This window comes from Spermophilus citellus (genome assembly GCF_964194105.1).
Source record: "Spermophilus citellus genome assembly, chromosome: 2".
NCBI lineage: Eukaryota > Metazoa > Chordata > Mammalia > Rodentia > Sciuridae > Spermophilus > Spermophilus citellus.
Genome location: NC_138183.1, coordinates 128,800,874 through 128,823,404, shown reverse-complemented (window position 1 = coordinate 128,823,404; position 22,531 = coordinate 128,800,874). Strand labels below are relative to the sequence as shown.

At 39.2% G+C, this 22,531-nt stretch overlaps 2 pseudogenes across 2 annotated transcripts; one reads left to right on the top strand and one right to left on the bottom strand.

Moving 5' to 3' along the window:
* Window positions 1-1,618: 1,618 nt before the first annotated feature.
* LOC308641565 (large ribosomal subunit protein eL15-like) lies at window positions 1,619-2,181 on the bottom strand (annotated as a pseudogene). Its single transcript has one exon. The product of its transcript is annotated as a large ribosomal subunit protein eL15-like (transcript).
* Window positions 2,182-19,802: 17,621 nt separating this feature from the next.
* On the top strand, window positions 19,803-22,285 carry LOC308641564 (serine/threonine-protein phosphatase 2A 55 kDa regulatory subunit B alpha isoform-like; annotated as a pseudogene). The gene is made up of 2 exons: window positions 19,803-19,862; window positions 21,073-22,285. The product of its transcript is annotated as a serine/threonine-protein phosphatase 2A 55 kDa regulatory subunit B alpha isoform-like (transcript).
* Window positions 22,286-22,531: the final 246 nt, after the last annotated feature.

Sequence of the window (22,531 nt, the reverse complement as noted above, 5' to 3'; positions counted from 1 at the left end):
TCCAGCAAGGAGATCCACAGAACAGAGTAGAGGAGAGTGTGGCCACAGAGTCACTAATCAAGACTTCGGGAGACCAAGCAGGAAGCGGGTCTGATTTTATTGTGCAGTTACCATGTATATATACTCAGGCTGTAGCTAAGCAGATTACAGGCAGCCACCAATATAATTTCTGACCAACTGTCCTTGCAGCAACCAATCGAGGAGCAGGTCATGGAGAAAGCGCTGGGACTGCAACACATGGCCTCACGCCCAGGGCTGTGCCTATGGGGTAAGCGGGGTAAGAGGTTTGCAGCTCACACGCCTAGCAGCAGGGAGTGGTTTTCCACTCAGACGCCCTTAACGTATGCCATGTATGCAGTACTCTATGCACTTGTCTCCACGAGAAAAAGATCAAATGCTTGAGACTCAGGGAAGACATACAGGGCAGGTGGGCATCTTGAGAGCTGCTGCACAGGTCACAGGTCTTCAGCCTCACCTGTGAGGAGGAACTGGAGTCCCACTCCAGAAGCCACTGCCATCCTCTCTCATTTTATTGATTTTATTTTTTTTAAATCATCACAATAAAATTTACTCTTTTAGTATAAAGTTTCTACAGTTTTAACACATGTATAAAATTATGGAATCATTACCACAATCAGGATGCAAAATAGTACTTCCCTCCTGCTCTCCCTTTATGATCACAGCCTTCCCCACCCCTAACTCCTGGGAACCCCTGGTCTATTCTCCATCACTACTTTGTCTTTTCAAAAATGTCATGAAAATTACCTACAAATAAGAAATACAGTGCCTACCTCTCTAAGACTGCTTCCTTCACCCAGGATAATGCCTTGGAGTATACTTCTTTGTTACATGCATAAATAATACATTCCTTTTTATTACTTAGTAGTATTCTTTTGTATGAACATGTTACAATTTATTCATCCATTTCCCTGTTTTCCCCCTTTAAAGAATTTATTTGACACCTATTATGCCACATAGCATATTTTAAACACTGACATGTAATTCCCTAATAAGATAAAGCAAGACAGAGAGTTCATCTTATTAGAAACAAGATACACCATCACTTATTGTCTTCAAACATTATTGCACTTTAACTTCCATAATTTGACAAAGCATTCATGAAATAATCTGCACACTAGTTTTAACAAATAACACCTTTAAGCAGACATGACTGTCCTAAGTTGTTTATTAAATATGAACTTTACAAATATCATACTTTTTTGTTCTGATTAGTTATACATGACAGTAGAATGCATTTTGACACCTCATACATAAAAGGATATAACTTCTCATTCAGCTGATTGTACATGAAGTAGAGTTACACAGGTCATGTAATCATATATTCACAGAGAGTCATAATGTCCAATTTATTCTACTATCATTCCTACCCCCATTCCCTCTCCTCTCCCTTCACTCCTGCTGTCTAGTCCAAAATATCTCTATTCACCCCCTCCTTATTGTGAATTAGCATCCGCATATCAGAGAAAACATTTGGCCTTTGGTTTTTGGGGATTGGCTTATTTCACTTAGCATACTATTCTCCAATTCTATCCATTTACTGGCAAATGCCATAATTTCGTTCTTCTTTAAGTCACAAACATCATACTTTCATTAACAGTTAGTAGTGGAGCTGGAGAATATTATGCCTTCTCCAAGCTGCACAGGGAGAACCACCAAGAGTGTGGTGGAACTTGTGACCTTTCCAAGGCCAGGACTCTTGCAGCCTGCATATGTTAGCCCATGCATTTCCCTGTGCTTGGGGACTGGTTTGGTGATCCATTGGGTGTCTGGATTTCTTCTGACAGCTTTGTTAAATGGATCAATGAGGATGACCTCAAATAATTTGTATGTGGAATCTTTACCAATAGAATGCAAGACTCTCAGAGCCCCACAACGGTGTCCAGCTCACTCCTCAACGACAGACTGAAGAATCCTGGTTAATCCTGGTCAACACCATGATTGGCATTTGTGGCCACCACAGTGCATACAAATCCTGTATATGACATAACCTTGATTGTTCTTGTATCCCAGTCTGCATGCTTTATCCAGCTGGGTGGGGCGGGGTGCCCCATGGAGCGCAGAGAGCTGGTGATACTGCCAGCAGCAGACCTTCAGAAGAAAGAGCATCACATCCGACTGCTTCTACCTCCATTGCTCCTGGGTGGACTTGTTTGCCCCCATCTTGACTTACCTGATGGGTGCCACCAGATGGAAAGGCTCCATTCACCTACTGAAGGACATTTGCTTGTGATAATGTGACTAGAATATCAATAAACTTTCATATCCAGATTTCTTATGCTCACATGCATAAGTTTTCATTTCTCTAGGGAATGGAATGGCTGAATTATATAACAAATGTATGTATGTTAACTTTATAAGAATGCTTTCCGTTTGTCTCTAAGAATCTTTTGATTTCCTCCTTTATGTCTTCTGTAACCCATTGATCCTTGAAACACTGGCCAGAGCAATTAGACAGACAAAAGAAATTAAAGGCATAAAAATAGGAAAAGAAGAACTTAAATTATCACTATTTGTGGACGACATGATTCTATACCTAGAAGACCCAAAAGGGTCTACAAAAAAACTACTAGAACTAATAAATGAATTCAGCAAAGTGGCAGGATATAAAATCAACATGCATAAATCAAAGGCATTCCTGTATATCAGTGACAAAACTTCTGAAATGGAAATGAGGAAAAACACCCCATTCACAATATCCTCAAAAAAAAAAATACTTGGGAATCAACCTAACAAAAGAGGTGAAAGACTTATACAATGAAAACTACAAAACCCTAAAGAGAGAAATAGAAGAAGATCTTAGAAGATGGAAATATATACCCTTTTCATGGATAGGCAGAACTAACATCATCAAAATGGCGATATTACCAAAAGTTCTCTATAGGTTCAATGCAATGCCAATCAAAATCCCAATGTCATTTCTTGTAGAAATAGATAAAGCAATCATGTAATTCATATGGAATAATAAAAGACCCAGAATAGCAAAAACAATGCTAAGCAGGAAGTGTGAATCAGGCGGTATAGCGATATCAGACTTCAAATTATACTACAGAGCAATAGTAACAAAAACAGCATGGTACTGGTACCAAAACAGGTGGGTGGACCAATGGTACAGAATAGAGGACACAGTAACCAATCCACAAAACTACAACTATCTTATATTTGATAAAGGGGCTAAAAGCATGCAATGGAGGAAGGATAGCATCTTCAACAAATGGTGCTGGGAAAACTGGAAATCCATTTGCATCAAAATGAAACTGAATCCCTTTCTCTCGCCATGCACAAAAGTTAACTCAAAATGGATCAAGGAGCTTGATATCAAATCAGAGACTCTGCGTCTGATAAAAGAAAAAGTTGGCTCCGATCTACAGATTGTGGGGTCGGGCTCCAAATTTCTTAATAGGACACCCATAGCACAAGAGTTAATAACAAGAATCAACAAATGGGACTTACTTAAACTAAAAAGTTTTTTCTCAGCAAGAGAAACAATAAGAGAGGTAAATAGGGAGCCTACATCCTGGGAACAAATTTTCACTCCTCACACTTCAGATAGAGCCCTAATATCCAGAGTATACAAAGAACTCAAAAAATTAAACAATAAGATAACAAATAATCCAATCAATAAATGGGCCAAGGACCTGAACAGACACTTCTCAGAGGAGGACATACAATCAATCAACAAGTACATGAAAAAATGATCACCATCTCTAGCAGTCAGAGAAATGCAAATCAAAACCACCCTAAGATACCATCTCACTCCAGTGAGATTGGCAGCCATTATGAAGTCAAACAACAACAAGTGCTGGAGAGGATGTGGGGAAAAGGGTACACTTGTACATTGCTGGTGGGACTGCAAATTGGTGCGGCCAATTTGGAAAGCAGTTTGGAGATTCCTTGGAAAGCTGGGAATGGAACCACCATTTGACCCAGCTATTCCCCTTCTTGGACTATTTCCTAAAGACCTTAAAAGAGCGTGCTATAGGGACACTGCTACAACAATGTTCATAGCAGCACAATACACAATAGTTAGACTGTGGAACCAACCTAGATGCCCTTCAATAGATGTATGGATTAAAAAAATGTGGCATTTATACACAATGGAGTCTTACTCTGCACTAAAAAATGACAAAATCATGGAATTTGCAGGGAAATGGATGGCACTAGAGCAGATTATGCTAAGTGAAGCTAGCCAATCCCTAAAAAATAAATGCCAAATGTCTTCTTTGATATAAGGAGAGCAACTAAGAACAGAATAGAGAGGAAGAGCATGAGAAGAAGATCACCACAAAACAGGGATGAGAGGGGGAGGGAAAGAGAGAGAGAAGGGAAATTGCATGGTAAAGGAAGGAGACCCTCATTGTTATGCAAAATTACATACAAGAGGAAGTGAGGGGAAAGGGGGAAAAAACAAGAGAGAGAAATGAATTACAGTAGATGGGGTAGGGAGAGAAGATGGGAAGGGAGGGGAGGGGAGAGAAGGGGAGGGGAGGGGGGATAGTAGAGGATAGGAAAGGCAGCAGAATACAACATACACTAGTATGGCAGTAGGTAAAAAAGTTGATGTGTAACCGATGTGAATCTGCAATATGTATATGGGGTAAAAATGGGAGTTCATAATCCGCTTGAATCAAATGTATGAAATATGATATGTCAAGAGCTTTGTAATGTTTTGAACAACTAATAAAAAAAAGAATGCTTTCCAGAATGGCTGTGCCGGTTTTCAGACCCACTCATAATGTATGAGAATTGCAGTTGCTCCATATTCTTGCCAGGACTTGGTATTTTAGCCACTGTAATAGGTACTTGTGATTTTAATTAGCAAGTCTCTAGTGCCCAATCATACAGAACATCTTGTGTCTTTATTTTTCCATGTGTATGTCCTGCATAAAAGTCCTATGACCAATGGGATTTGCAAATATTTTCTTCCAGGCTGTGCCTAGTGTTTCCATTCTCTTCACAGCATCTTTCAGAGTTAATGTTATCAAACTTGATGAAGACCAATTCATCATTTATTTTCTTTCATGGATGATGCTTTTGGTATCATGTCTAAGAATTCTTCCTAACCTCAAGAAAATGTTTTATCCTAAATGTTTTATTCTATAAGAGTCTACAGTTTTACATTTTCCATTTATATCTATTGTCCATATTGAGTTCACTTATTTATAGGTTATGAAGTTTGCCAGGCACAGTGGTGCATTCCTGTAATCCCAGTGGCTCAGGAGGCTGAGGCAGGAGGATCACTAGTTCAAAGCCAGCCTCAGCAACAGCAAGGCTCTAAGCAACTCAGTGAGACCCTGTCTCTAAATAAAATACCAGAAAGGGCTGGGGATGTGGCTCAGTGGTTGGGTGCCCCTAAGTTCAAACCCTGGTGCCCCTCCCCCCAAAGAACACATTTATATGCTATGAAATTTAGGTCCATGTACTCTTGTTTGTCTGTTTTATAGATGTCCAGTTGTCTAATAACATTTGTTAAAAACCTGATCCTTTCTCCATTGAATTGTTTTTGCACCTTTGTAAAAAAATGGCCATATTTGTGTAACATTTTTATCATATATTGTCTCTACTATATCCCACTGATCTGTGTGTGTCCCTATTCAATATCACACTGTCTTGGTTACCATGTCATAGTATGTCTTAAAATTAGGTGGTATGATTTCTACATTATTCTTATTTTTCAAAATTGTTTTAGCTTTTCTGAACTTGTACATTTCTACATAATTTTAGAATTAGCTTGTCTATATCAACAAAATGACCTGATGATATTTCAACAAGAATTGTGTTCAATCTATTCTATACATCAATATTTTGGCAAAATCAATAACTTTTTTATGTTAAGTCTTCCAATTCTTGGACATAGTATGTCTCTGTATTTACTTAGGACTCCTTTGAGTTCTTTCATCAGCATTTTGTAGTTTTCTATGAAATAAGTATCAATTTTTTTAACTCTTACAAATATTTTTTAGTTGTAGATGAACACATTACCTTTGTCTTATTTATTTACATTTATGTGGTACTGAGGATAGAACCCAGTGTCTCACACATGCTAGGCAAGTGTTCAACCACTGAACTACCACCCCAGCCCTAAAGCTTTTTAAATGGTATTGTTTTATAGTTTTGCTTTTCAATAATATATCACAGGTTGTAATAGCTAATTTTATGTATCAGCTTGGCTAAGCCATGGTACCCAGATTTGGATCAAACTCTAGTCTTGATGTTTCTGTGAAGGAATTTTGTAGATGTGATTACCATTTAAATTAGTAGATTTTGAGTAAAGCAAATTACCCTCCACCATGTGAATCGACCTCACCCCATCAGCTGAAGACCTTAAGAGAAAACAGACTGTGATTCCCTACAGAACAGGAAATTCTGCTTCCCAATCAATGGCCATCAGACTTGATCTGCAATATGAGCTCTTTCCTGGGTCTCCAGCATGCTGCTGTGCCCTGAAGAATTTGAACTTGCCAGCCCCACAATCACATGAGCCAGTTCCTTAAAGTAAATCTCTCTCACTTTCTATCTCCCACTCTATCTGAACACACACATATAGAGCCATCCTTTGATATGTGCATGGGTCCAGGGACCTCTGCAGATTTCAAAATACGTGGATGCTCAACAGCACAACGACTGGGGTTTTGTGTAGAAATACAGGTAAGTCTCCACGCAGTACATAGGTAAGAATGGACACCAGGAAGGACATTCAACCCCAAAAGCAGCAGCCAATGATATATACCTGTGTGGAGAATGTCACACAGGAAATGGAATAAAATGTAGGGATCCAATCAGATGCAGAAAATGTGGATACACAATAATGTACAAGAAAAGAACAAAAAGATGCTCAATGGAAAGACAGAAATTCAGGTGAGTGTCTTCCTTTGTACTTGGATTTGATCCTTTAATGCTTGTCATTGTTGTATAGCTTTTCATTTAGCACACTTATCTCATGCATTTAACTATATGCATATGATTTCATTTTATTTCATTTTCCAAACCGAATTGTATCTAGGTATCAATAATTTGTATAAAGATTTTTTGTCTAATTAAATGACTAAATTTTATCATATTATGTGATCTGACACAAAATGAAGGTTAAAATTGCTTCCCCAAATCACACTTTTTTTTAAAGAGAGAGTGAAGAGAGAGAGAGAGAGAGAGAGAGAGAGAGAATTTTTAATATTTATTTTTTAGTTCTCGGCGGACACAACATCTTTGTTGGTATGTGGTGCTGAGGGTCGAACCCGGGCCGCATGCATGCCAGGCAAGTGCGCTACCACTTGAGCCACATCCCCAGCCCCCCAAATCACACTTTTAATTGAAGCCTTATTAGAACTGCAGGTTTCTAGAGTCCTATAAAATTCTGATTAAATAAGTTCCTTGGAAACCACACAAAAAAAGAATAGGTGGATGTTCAAATCCCTTATATAAATAGGCATAGCATTTGCATATAACCTACACACATCCTCCCATATGCTTTAAATCATCTCTAGATTACTTTAATACTTAGCACAAGTAAATGCCATGTAAATAGCTGTTATACTATATTGTTTCAAGAATAATGACAAGAAAAAACATCTGCATATATTCAGTACAGATGCTATTTTTCAAATACTTTTGGTCCATGTTTGGTTGACTCCATGTGGAACCCATGCTGCAGAGAGACAACTGTGTGTGTGTGTGTGTGTGTGTGTGTGTGTGTGTGCGCGCGCATGTGTATGCTCACATGCACACATGCAGTGAGCATGATCATCTGTGTAGAAAAATCCCCAGCAAGGCTGAGGCAGGAGGATCACAAGTTCAAGGCCCACCTGGACATACACACATATATATAAATATACATGTATACATTTATATGGTCTGTAGAAAATCCATAAAGGTCTGCAAAAAAAACTATATATATATATGAATTTATATTTTTATAGATCTGTTTGGAAGAACCTTAATACACAGGTATGTGGAACTATAACTGCTTTTGTGTACATTAATCTTATATCTTACAACCTTGTCAAAGTCACTTATTAGTTCTAAGAGTAATTTTTCAGAGTCTTGGGGATTTTCTTATGTTTGCGTGTCTACGGGGAATGGGGTACTGGGGATTGAACCCAGGGTCACTCTACCACTGAGCTACTCCTCAGCCCTTTTTATTTATTTATTCATTATTTGGAGACAGGGTCTCAATAAGTTTCCCAGGTGAGTCTTGAACTTGTGATCTTTCTGCCTCAGCCCTTCTGGGAATTTCTACACAGATGATCATGTTCACTACAAACAGGAGCTCTTCCATTTGGGAAGGATGTAGGGCCCAGGGTGAAAGGATATAGCATCTCCTTTGTATTTTCTTATTAGTAGGAACTTCAGGGAAGCACTTCATCACCCCTGGTCCTTTAGTAAAGTATGGCAATCCTGAAAGGCAGCAATACAGAACAAGAGTTTTCTCAGTTATGGGGCGAGGAGGAGGTGGGATTAGCACACTCCATTAGTAAAGAAAGGCCTAGGGAGAGGGACAGGAAGCAAGAAAAATTACAATGGAGGGCCAGAGACAAGCTAGCCTGCTCCTGCATGAGGCCAGGTTTCTAGATGAATCAGCAACCTGCATTTAAACTGAGGCCAGGTCCTGTGTGGGGACTCATGAAAGTCTGGCATACTGGTGGGAAGCCTAGTGACGTCATTTTGCAGGAGTGGGAGTGAGGTGTTGCTAGGAAATTTTCTGGGCTAAAACTCATAAAAGAATAAAAGAAATCAAACACTGCAAGATGACCCAAGAACAAAGCTTAGAAAAATCTGAGCATAACAGAAAGAAAAAAAGGGGGGGGGCGGTAGTTCACTTAAACTTTGTTGAATTTTGGGGCATCAGCATCCCTCCCTAAGAACCTTTCTGTTAAACTGTAATTGTGAGGAGAGAGGTCTCCAGAGACCAATGGATGGACTCCTGTGGGAAATGCTACAAGTACAGAAAACGCTCCCACAGGGACCCCAGAAAAAATCAGTGCAGATTGTTTCTGGAGACCCTGTGAGAGAGTGGGGTTGCAAGGGCCAGTGAAATCAGGGTTTTCAACTGATGGTATACTTTTTCTACAGCCCTATGAAATCAATACAAATTGAAAAGAGAGTGCCACTTTTGTCCCTTAGAACATATCTGAGCATCCCCTTCATTACACCTATGAGAGTTTCCTGTGTCTCCATAGCCTGAGGGGCTGTGAAGTGGCTAAAGGTGACAGGATGTCATCAGGCTGCCTGTTAATCATCGCACCCCTTGCTGCCACTTGCCATCCCACAGAAGGCTCCCAACAGCTGTCCCCAAGTCCTTCCAGGCTATAGAAATTGCCCTTTACACCATGTGTCCAAACACCGTCATGCCTCAATCCACATCCTCGCTGACCCACCCTTCCCCTGTCCGTCCCTCTCTCTTCTGCCTCTTCTTCCAGCTCCCGTCAACCTCCTATCCTTTCGCCCATTTCTTCTGTTAGAGAACAGACAGACGTGAATGGTGAGAACACAAGGTTAAGGGAATAATCCTATGAAACGAGCCCACTGTGTGGACCCCCACATGCTTTCTTTTCCAAGAAGCCATTTACCAGCAGCCCTGCCTGGCCTTAGTGGACAGGACATGTCACATTCCTCAGCAAACTGCCTGTTACTCACAGGAGAAATGTAAGCCCACAATAGTGTTGATAAGAGGAATCCAAGTTTTATCCTGAATGGCAGACTTTTGGTAAACCTTTTCACAGACCAGATCCTAAAACTTAGGAATATAAGGATAATTCCTCCTAATCATAAAATCTGTAAGAACTTATAGTTAAGAAATCAATTAGAACTGATCAGGGGGCAAAAGTGACCTAGAGTTGCCATGGCAATAGGGACATGAAAGTCTGAGGTCATCCTGCTGTCAGTCGAAAGTCAAGAAGTGGATCTGTGAAGGGCTTTCTGGAAGTTTCTCTGGGATCCCCAGTGAAATTGGAGTGCAGGAGAGGCACACTGTCCCTCTCCTCTGAGAGGACCACTCTCTCCCTTGAGAGTGTCCCCTTAATCCTTTTCCTATCCATTTAATAAATTCACGCCTATTAATCTGAGTGATATGACTAAAATATTTCTGACTTGATCTCAAGAATCAGGGTTTGAGGTCTTAGTGCAGCCTTGGCTTCCTGGAAGAAACCAAGTCTTCCTGGAAGACTCCAGCCCTGTCACGCTTCCCTTCTAAGATGTCCTCCAACCCGCATGGGTTCCTCCCCACACTTTCTCCTCCTTCTTTCCCAATTCCCCACACCAGCACTGAACCTTGTCAGAAGCCATGGTAACCCTGGACCCGTCCAAGCCTCCTGCAGCCCAATTCCTCATAACTTCCTGCCTACCCTCAGCTCCCTGATGGCCCTAGTCTTCTCTGCCAACAACTGGGCTCCTCCTCCTCCTGCACATCACCAAGCTAAGCCCTATTTCAAAATAGTCTCCTGGACGACGCTAACAACTGCAGTTATTTAAGAAAGTGTGTGTGTGACCAGAGTCCCAGAACAATGCAAAAATGACGATAGAGGGAGGGCAATGGGCCACTGGCCAGCTGTTTCTGAAGATGAATTCATAAGCCTGGTATTTCTCCCAAAGGGTGACCAGAGAATATATGAGTTTCAGGACAGTACTGATACTGGGTCTTTAATGCTCTTCATCCCTTAAGTACACAAGGACTTCAGGAAACAGCTTCTTTTAAAATTAATTTTACAATTTTTACAAGATTGACTAGGATCCAGGCCTTGGATTGTAATAGATCAGGACATATTCTAAGCACTAGCTCTCTTCAAACTACAATTTCCAAAACAATCTAGAATGGAGACCAATCAACACATTGCAATATATTTCTTCCTTATTTTTCTGGAAGTTTTATAAAACATACCTAGAGAAATGGACATTGTCATAAATTTGTTTACACCTTAATAAATTTCACCCGGTGAATATACCTGCAAAAACAGCAACCAGATAAAGAAAGAGGATACCACACATCCCAGAAGCCTTCTCCATCCTCACTTCCAGTTATGCTTCATCCACCCCAGGGTAAATGTGATCCTGAGTTTCAACATGGTATACTGATTTTGTCTGTTCTTTGAACTTTCTGCAGACTCTTTGTGACTGACTTATTTAAGTCAATATTATGTTGGTGTGATTCATCCTTCTTCTATGAAGTTCTAGTTAATTCATTATTGTATAGCATTTTCTTCAATGAGCATAGCAGAGCTGTGCCTCCATTCTACTCTTGGACATTTGGGTGGTTTCCAGTTTGGAAACATTAGTAATAAGAGTAGTGTGAATATTCTAGAACATGTTTTTTAGTAAATATATGCATGTAGTTCTTCTGGGTTATCGTTTTTAGAAATATATTTCAAAGAAATCAAATTGAAGTTTGATATGAACTTGACAGTTGTGAGACATGGAGTCCATGTCTTGGTGAACCCAAGTTGGTCATAAGCCATGGGAGGAATGTTCACAGTGGGCAACTGTTCCTCATACATGCTATGGTGTTCATTACTCAGTTATTCAATATTGAGCACTATACTTCATTCATTATGTTAGGTGCAAGGCATTCAGAGGTTAATAGGACAATCTTAGAGTTCACATACTCTTAAAAAAGCAATTGTAACATTAGGAGACATGTACAAATCTCAAGGAGATTGTTCAGAGAAGTGCCCATTTATTTAAAATGATGGGAAAGGGCTCTGGATAAATGTCATAGAAACACAGAGACAATAGGCTGATGAGTGGGGTCAATAACAGCCATCAGAGACTATAATTAAGATTACAGTTATTCTTCATTTATATGTACAGAGCTTTCTGACAGTGATAGCCAAGAAGCATCAGAGGAGACAAACAGGAGGAGGGAAAGGTATGTTATGTATATTGAGTCTAAAAAAATGCTCTGAGAGTGTTTTTAGTCCTACGTGGAGGTAAGGGGGCAGGCATGATTCTGGGATCTTGAGAAAAGAAAATCTCGTATCATTCTTCTTTGGTCCCAGGCCCTCATACTAATTATGATTGGAATAAATTCATTAATGCTATCAGATCCCCTTACTTAGTAACTTCATGTCACTTGTTAATTTTTTTCATTTTAAAACTAGCAAAATAGATTCCCAATGGGATCTGCATTTTCTGGTTTTGGTCAACCATCCTGGAAGCTCAACACTAGAAACAGAAGTGTCCCCGTAGTGAACCGCATAGCTGGATCTATGCTGCTATCTAGTGTTCACAGCGGGCAACTGTTTCTCATACGCACTGTGGTGTTCACTACTCAGTTATTCAATATTGAGCACTATGCTTCATTCATTATGTTAGGTGCAAGGCATCCAGAGGTTAATAGGACAATTTTAGAGTTCACATACTCTTAAATTTTAAAAAAAAAATTGGCAGGTACATAAAAATTGTACATATTAATGGAATAACAATGTTTTGACACTTGTATAAATTGTGCAATGTTTAAATCAGGTTAAACACATCTGTATCCTCAGGCTTTATAATTTTTATGATAAAAACTTCTAAACCCTTACTTACAGCTTTTTAAAATACACAGTGCATTATTTTTATCGGTAGTCACCCTCTTGTACAATAGCACCAGAACAATTGCTCCTATGTAACTAAGCACCCACTGACACTCTCTTTCCATCCTTCCCTCCCTCTCCTCTTCCCAGCCTTCCATAGCCACCATTCTACTCTTAACTTCTATGAGATCAATTATTTTATTTTTTGTTTGTTCTAATTAGTTATACATGCCAGTAGAATGCATTTTGACACATCCTACATAAATGAAGTATAACTTCTCATTCTTCTGGTTGTACATGATGTAGAATTGCATAGGTCATGTAATATATATGTACATAGGGTAATAATATCTGATTCATTCTACAATCATTCTCATCCCTATATCCCCTCCCCTTCCTTCACTCCCCTCCTTCTAATCCAAAGTGCCTCTATTCCTCCATAGCTTTCCCTCTTATTATGAATTAGTATCTGCATATCAGAGAAAACATTCAGCCTTTGGTTCTTTGGGATTATCTTATTTCACCTAGTGTGATATTCTCCAGCTTCATCCATTTACCAGCAAGTGTCATGATTTCATTCTTCTTTATGGCTGAGTAATATCCCATATATAAAAAAATATATATATATAATATATAAAATATATATAATATATATGTGGCAAACCAATATTTCTAACAGTAATCACCCAACACATGGTACCTACAAAGCATGATCTCTTAGGGGGCTGTTAGAGGAGGCAGACATGTAAATGAACATAGAAAACACATGATAAATAATAAAATAAAAATGATCTGGGCACTGGGTTGCACACCCATAATCCCAGCAGCTGGGGAGGCTAAGGCAGGAGGATCACAAGTTCAAAGCCAGCCTCAGCAATTGAGCAAGTTCCTAAGACACTTAGCAAGACCCTGTCTCAAAATAATAAATAAAAAGGGCTGGTGATGTAGCTCAGTGGGGTAAGCTCCCCTGGATTCAATCCCTAGTTCAAAAAAAAAATTAAATATCCCATTTCATCTACAAAATAAGCATCAAAGCTAATATTACTCTTACATGTGACCTTTAGGCATAATGCAGTAAGACTTATTTGATCACTATCAAAAATAAATAAATAATTTTTAGTGCTGAGTAATATTCCATTGTGTATAATTGCCACTTTTTTTTATCCATTCATCCATTGAAGGGCATCTAGGTTGGCTCCACAGTCTAGCTATTGTGAATTGTGCTGCTATAAACATTGATGTGGCTGTGTCCCTGTAGTATGCTGTTTTTAGGTCCTTTGGGTATAGTCCAAGAAGAGGGATAGCTGGGTCAAATAGTGGTTCCATTCTCAGCTTTCTAAGGAATCTCCATGCTGCTTTCCAAATCAGCTGCACCAGCAGTGGATGAATGTACCTTTTTCCCCACATCCTCGCCAGCATTTGTTGTTGTTTGTCTTCATCATGGCTGCCATTCTTACTGGAGTGAGATGGTATCTAAGATCATGGCATTTGCAGGGAAATGGATGGCATTAGAGCAGATTATGCTAAGTGAAGTTAGCCAATCTCAAAAAAACAAATGCTGAATGTCTTCTCTGATATAAGGGGGGTGACTCAAAATGGGGTAGGGAGGAAGGGTATGGGAAGAAGATTACCTCTAGATAGGGAAGAGAGGTGGGAGGTAAAGGGAGGGAGAAGGGAAATTGCATGGATGGTGGAAGGAGACCCTCGTTGTTATACAGATTACATGTATGATGATGTGAGAAAAAAAAAGAATAGTGTTACCTTAGATTAGGTAGAGAGAAGTGATGGGAGGGGAGGGGAGGGGACAGGGGGATAGGAAGGAGAGTAGAATGAGACAGACATTATTACTGTGTGTATATACGTGACTGCATGGCCAATGTGATTCTGTAACCTGTACACTCAGAAAAATGAGAGATTATATCCCATCTGATTCAAATGTATGATATGTCAAGGTCATTGTACTGTCATGTGTAACTAATAAAAACAAATTTAAAAATCAATTACATTTAAAAATTATAAATAAATAAATAACAAAAAATATGCTTTATGTGTCCAAGGAACATTTCAGGCATATCCAACAAGTTACCTAGTATCACTAGGCTCCAAAGTTATGGTTCTCAAGCATCATTGGCTCTTTCTCATACATATTAACATTTAAGAAGTTTGTTTAACCTATAATAAGTGTCTTTAAGATCATTAACCTGAGCTAGGTGTGATGGCACACACTTGTAATCCCAGTAACTCGGGAGGCTGAGGCAGAAGTATCATAAGAATAAGGCCAGCCTCAGCAATTTAGCAAGACTCCAAGCAAGTTAGCAAGACTCTATCTCAAAATAAAAATTTTTCTAAAAATTTAATAGAGTGGGGATGTAACTCAGTGGTAAAGGGCTCTGGGTTCAATCTCCAGTACCCCCGCCTCAAAAAAAAAAAAAAAGTCACTAACCTGAGAAGCCTAACATCAAAGACTATAATGGCATATAAACCAAATATCATAGCCTCTGCCTTAAGCCCCACCTAGCAAAGGCTGAAGTTCTGGTTTCCCCCAATCTTATCACAGTTCCTGGGTGGCTCAAGAATTATCCTTATAATCATGTCTGCTACCAAGATTCTTGGTAGCAATAAAGAAGCAAAAATCTTGCTGTGACAATCTTCTTCCCTACACGACCTTCTTTGCAAGCACCTCCTGTGTGTTTGAGGGGGGTCTACTCAGATTTATTATCCTTCACAAACTTTATAACTTTACAAAAGATCATTTGAGTTCCTAAATTTGGTCATATAACAAGTGTACTGAATTGGTTCCTCCTGTTTTCTAAAGCTTCTTTACTTTTTTTTTAATGGCTTGCTTTACTGGTACTGAACCACCTTCCACCTCCAAGGAAGGTCTATCCTGCCCTGAGGCTGGTGCCCAACTTCTGCCAAATCACTCCCCTCTTCTAGTCACCATCACCGCTCCCATCCTGAGTCATCCTCCCCTGGCTAAACCTCTGACTGCAGCTGCAGAAGAGAATGGTCAGTTTTCTTCTTTCCTTACTACATCCACAAGAGGGAGCCTCCTGCCAACTTCTTCAGCCAGAGCTTCAGCCCTCAAGACACTTTTCTACTCACCTTGAGGCACAGACCCAACAAGGTAAAATTCAGGGTCTTCCATCCAATTAAAAATTACAAGACATGCAAAAATTCAGGAAAATATGACTCCTGTTTTGTCATTATTAAGAGTAAAAATAAGAAAAACATCCCAGAAATGACATGGACAAAGACATTAAAACAGTTATAATTATTATAATTATATTATTATAAGTATTATAATTATAATTATATTATAATTATATATTCAGAGGAGATTGCACAAGTTGGTAGAGACAAGGAAAATATTTTTAATCCTTAAGTTGAGCCAGGTGTGGTGACTTACACATCTAATCCCAGCTACTAGGGAGGCTGAGGTAGGAGTGTCACAAAATCAAAACCAGCCTGGGCAACTTAACAAGGTCCTATCTCAAAAATAATCAAATATTCAAATTGAACTTTTGACCTGAAAAGACACTGGATGAGATTAATATCAAATTAGATGTTGAAGATTATTGAACTTGAAGATCCAGCAATACAAGCCATCCAAATTTAAACACAGAAAGAAAAATACTGAAAAGAAATTCAGAGCATTAGTACACAGTGAGACAACTTTGATCAGTCTAATATATATATGAAGAACTTTAAATGCTTCAAAATGTAACCAAAAAGATAAAAAGTAAAAGAAATCTTCTAAATTGTGAGAAAGTCCATCAGAAATTTTTAACAGTTTTATTGGAAGGAAAAAACAATTATTTTGCTATTTAAATCCCCTTCAGACAAATCTTTGTGACAATCCCTCAGGGTGTCATCAACCTACACAGATAGCCCTAATGCTAACATGTTATTGGGACTAGTTATCATATTATACATTTGTTAATATTTTTAATAACAACATAATCATTGACCAATAAAGAGTTCCTTCCAGAAATGTAATACTTATTCCACAATAGGAATCTTGTCTATGTCACTGAATCTATATATTGAGACTAAAACCTACATGATTTTATAAATACATGCAAAACAGAGGATTTTCCCCCATATTTAATAGCATTCTAATTTTAAAAAATAATGAAAACAAGAGTAGAAATTATTCAAACAAGATAAAAACTGTTTACCAAAACAGAACTCTATTTTCAACTATGGTGGAGACTCAATTTACTTTCTCTCCTTTCACAACTAAAAGCTGGACAAAATACATGAAACAAAAGTTTCCATACGTTGGGTAACAGAAAGTGCTAAACAGTGATCACTGAAAGGAAGAAAACATATGAGTGTGACCAGTGGCCCCACTCACTGCCTGAGAATTTGCAGGTCTAATACACAAAAAGAAAAACTAAAATAGAGCCAAATAGTTTCACTGATTAAGGACACAAAGTTCAGAGTTCTAGCAGAACAAGGTGATGAAATTTGTGAGGCAAAGTATCAAAAGGAGGAAGTATAAAAAGTGAGGGCTCCAGAGACCTGCAGAGTAGTTTGCCAAGTCTTTGAGAACACCTGTGTGCAAGTTAGAATGCTGTTAAACAGGAACCATGTGCTATGTAGAAACCGGGGAAAGGACAGACAGGAACAGGCCACTAAGGAGTTCACACAGGGCCAGAAATAGTGTTCTCACTAGTCAGACTGAGAAGACCTCCCAGGATGTGAGGCATTGGTACAGTTCTCAAAGCATATAGCCTTAGTGGAACCAGATTAGCCCTTGATAAAAAGTTGTCTTAGACCTGCCCTGCTGAAGCTTAAAAGCAAACCTCAAAAGAATAAAACTGATTCAAGTAATTTAGTTCATTTTAAACAAATCTCAAAGTATCGGCCCTGTGTGGTGGTGCATGCCTGTAATCCAGGGACTTGGGAGACAGAGGCAAGTGAATCTCAAATTCAAATCCAGCCTCAGCAATTTAGCAAGATCCTCTCTCAAAATAAAAAGTAAAAAGTGCTGGGGATGTAGCTCAATACTAAAGCGCCTCAGGGTCCATCTTTAGTACAAAGGGAAAAGAGAGAGAGAGAGAGAGAGAGAGAGAGAGAGAGAGAGAGAGAGAAAATCCCAAAGTATCTAAAAGAATTCAAACATTCCAGCACCCAATAAAATATAATGTACAATGTCCTGTGTCCAATCAAACATTACTAAGTATAAAAATAAGCAGGAATATATGTCACAGAACCAGGAAAAGAAATCATCCCCATAGAGATAAAGCCAGATAAAACACAGATGTAAAAGGTATAGACAACAACATCAAGATGGTAGTTATAAATACACTTCATGTGTTCAGGAAAATACAGGTGTAATAAGAATAAAAATGAAATAAAAACATAGCCACTAAGCTTCTAGAAATAAAAAATACAATATCTGAAATGAAAGATACACTGGCAAGATTAACAACAGATTAAATGCTATAGAACAAAAGATGACTTCACTTGAAGACACAGCAACAGAAACGATCCAAAATGAAACACTGAGAGAAAAAAGAAAGAAAGAAAGGTGGAATAAAATTGAACAGAGCATCAGTAAGAAATGGGGAAATCCCACAAAGCTTAGCTTGTGTATAATTGCAGTATCCAGAAAAAAAAAATAAGAAAGCAATATTTGAAAAACATGGTGTTCTTTCCAAATTTAATGAAAATTATTAATTTGCATATATTAGTCAGGGTTCTCCAGAGAAGCATAATGAATAACACACACAAACACACACACACAAATAAATTACATTGTAGATGTCTTTATGACATATTTGGGGAGATACTTAGATAGAGGCTGATTTGTTATGAGGAATTGGCTTGTGCAATTACAGAGGCTGATAATTGCCATCTGCCACTCCCAGGCTGGAGACCAAGAGGGCCCGTGATAAAATGCAGTCAGAGTTCAAACGCCTAAGAACACGGGGAGCCTGTGGTATGAATCCTAGTCTGCTACAGGAGAAGTTGAGATGAGATGTCCCAGCTCAAGCAGTGAAGCAGAAGAAGAGGGGGTAAATGTCTCCTTCATCCATCTTCTGTTCAGGTGCCCAAAGATCATATCATGCCTACTCACATCAGGGAGGGCAATCTATTTTAGTGAGTCCACTGATTCCACACACAGAATATTGAATGTTTAATCTGGACACCCCATGATCCAGAATAGTTGACACATAAAATTAACCATCACAGGTCCCCTCATTGGCAGCTTGTCACCTATACATACACATCTCCTTATAACAAACATTTTATCTCTAAATGAAAATAATAACAAGATCATAATTTCTCCTAACTTAATACAACTATCCTGTATACAACTGAAAATGCACTAACCTTTTCCCCAGAAAAGGAGGTAAGGACTTTACCCTTCTCCTAGCTATCTCATGACTCAATGCTATGATATAAAGTCAGCAGTACTTAGATAGTGTGATATAAAATTAATACATCTTATAAGGGAATGAAAGAGAAGAAAACAAAGACAACATTCATAGTAAAATAAGGAAGAAATACTCATGACAATTACCATCCTCTTTTGTGTAACTGGCCACATGGTCATAGTCAGTTTTACAACTATCTGCTTCCACTATCTGTTCCGTATTTCCCTTTTCTTCAGCGAGCACCCAGCTGGTCATGGTTCTTTACCTGTGAAGTGACCTAAATCATTCCCAAAACGACTGAGTCTTTAGTTGTCCTGCCTGGATGAATGTTGTAATTTTCCATTAACCTTAATCACAGGGCATAATAATACCAAGAAACACCCCATGGGATATTCTGTATCCTAGACATAGTTTTCCTTACCTCCATTGTGGAGGAAAGTCCAATTTCCTCTGGTAGTCAGATCAACCTATCCAGCCAACACAGTAAATCCCTTATCTGTCTGTTGATCCATATGCATGAGAAGTCTAAAGTGGCCTGAGAGGCAATCTTAACATCCAGTTAATGGAATCATTATTGTGTCTCTGGAACTAAGACCTCTAGGTCAGCAGAGCATAAAGCCACAGAAATAGGAAGCCAACCTTTTGCTGGTAGGTCACTTGGGGTAATGGTGAGTGGCGACACATTTCAAACTTTGATTCCTAGACTCAGGAATCCTGACTATAGGAGAAACAGCACAATATTTTTGGATACCTTTTCAGAGCCCAGATAGCCTTCTGGAGCACTTTACTCCAGGTATGCAAGATATTGCTATCCAGCTGGAATTGTAACGAAGTCTTCAAAAGGCCATTTCACCCTTCATCAAGTCAGTTGCTTAGGGCAGTGGGAAACATGGTAAGACCAGTGAATTCCATGAACAAGTGCCCATTGAAGCACTTCGTTTTCTATGAAGTGAGTTCCTTGATCAAAACAATACTGTGTGGTACAGCACTACAGTGGATAAGATACATTGTAAGTCCACAGATAGTAGTTTTTGCAAAAGTATTGCATATAAGGAAAGTAAACATATTTAAAGTATCTTATCCAGTAAGAACAAAATGTTGCCCTTTCCATGATGGAAGTGATCCAGTGTAATCAACCTGCCTCCAGGTAGCTGGGTGATTACTCCCAGAGAATGGTGCCTTATCAGTGGCTTAGTGCTGATTTCCATTGCTGGCAGACTGGGCACTGAGCAGTGGTTGCAGAAGAAGTCCAAGTCACTTAGCCCATGCATAACCTCTATCTCTGCCATCATGGCCACTCTGTTGATGAAACCATTTGGCAAAAACAAGGATAGCTGGAGGAAGGGGTTGACTGGCATTCACAGAACATGTCAACCTATCCACTTAATTATTAAATTTCTCTGTATATGTTTTATCCATTCAGAGAGTCTATCCACATACTTCCCCAAATTTCCTTGCCACCATTTTTCCAATCATGTTCTTTCTAAGTCTCTGAACATCAGGCCAAACCACTGGCTACCACCTGAATTGGTGGATGATCACATGTGTGGACATTTCCCTTTTCAAGAAAAGTGCACAACCAGGTACACTGCTCCAAGTACTGACCACTAGAAGGACAATGCTTCACAATGTCCCTTTAAGAAGGTTCCAGAGCCAGGTGCAGTGGACCACACTTGTAATCCCAGCAGCTCAGGAGGATCATGGGTTCAAAGCCAGCCTCAGCAACTTAGTGAGTATAAAACACAAAAAAAGCTGGGGATACGGCTCAGGGGTTAAGCCCCCTGGGTTCAACTCCTGGTACAAAAGAAAAAGAGGAAGAGGAAGAAGAAGGTCCCAGAAAGGAGAAGTGGAGTCACCCACCGCTGCCATCACTGTTGTAGCCTCATCTACTGCAGGAGAAGGAGCACCAACAGGAAAGCCCCTGTTTGAAACCCACCATCTTGCTGGCTGGTTTGTCTGCTCCTCCTTCCTTCTCCCCAGCCCCCAGCTCCTATCCCCACAGATGCCATCCACACCATCCACCCTCTCTACCCACCATCCCTAGGTGAGAGGAGAGAGTTCAGGATGTGGAGACCCAGAGCAACTCAGCAGGGTCACCATTTGCAGCCCAAAGTGGTAACAGCTGGAGGAGGAAATGATATTCAGTGGTGTTTTCTCAGGTGAAAGCAGTAAATGATGATGTAGCAGAAGCAGATATAATTTCTACAGTAAAGTTTAATCATTCTGGAAAATTACTAGTAACAGGAGGAAAAAGTGGTAGAGTTGTCATCTTTCACCAGAAGCAAGAGCACCTTCAACCCAAGGATCTCAGGTGCTTTACCAACACTGACAAATTAATCCTCACAACACCCCATGAGAACAAAATCCAGTTTTATAGCAGGGGAGAAAAATAATGCTTACAGCACCTTCCAGAGCCATGAACCAGAATTTGACTACTTGAAAATTTTAGAAAAAGGGAAAAAAAAGATGAACAAAATTAGGTGGTTACCCCCAAAAAATGCTGCTCATTTTTTATTGTCTACCAATGATAAAATAAGAAAATTATGGAAAATCAGTGAAGGGAGGGTATAACTTGAAAGAGGAAGATGGAAGGTACAGAAATCCTGCTATAGTTACCACACTACATGTGCCAGTCTTCAGGCCCATGGATCTAATGATTGAGGCCAGTCCACAAAGAATGTTTGCCAATGCACATATATAGCGCATCAACTCAATTTCTATTAATAGTGATCATGAAGCTTATTTATCTACATATGGTTTGTGGATTAATCTTTGGAACCTGGAAATGACAGACAGGAATTTTGATACTGCAGATACCAAGCCTGCCTATACAGAGGAGCTCACAGAAGTGATTGTAACAGCAAAATTCCATCCAAACGACTGTAATACTATTGTATACAGCAGCAGTAAAGGAACTACTTAGTTATGAGATATGAGAGTATCTGCCTTGTGACAGACATTCTAAACTGTTTGAAGAACCTGAAGACCCTAGTAACAGGTCATTTTTTTTTCTGAAATCATCTCTCCTATTTCTAATGTAAAATTCATCCATAGTAGTCACTATATGATGACTAGAGGCTATTTGTCAGTCAAAATTAAGAACTTAAATATGGAAAACAGGCCTATGGAAATATTCCAGGTACATGAATACCTCAGAAGTAAACTTTGTTCACTATATGAAAATGCATATTTGATAAATTTGAATATTGCTAGAATGGATGTGACAGTGTTGTCATGACTGGATCTTACAATAATTTCTTCAGAATGTTTGACAGGAACAAAAAATGAGATCTAACTCTAGAAGCATCATGAGAAAACAATAAGCCTCAGACAGTTCTGAAGCCACACAAAGACAGTGAAAGGAGCAAGTGAAAGAAAGATGAAATAAGTGTTGACAACCTAGACAACCCTTCAGGGGCTGGGGTTGTGGCTCAGTGGTAGAGTGCTTGCCTAGCATGCTTGAGGCACTGGGTTCGATCCTCAGCACCACATAAATTTAAAATAAAGACATTGTGCCCACCTAAAACTAAAAAATAAATATTAAAAAAAGAAGGAAAACCCTTCATATGGCCTGGCACCCCAAGGAAAACATCACTGCTGTATCTACTACAAACATCT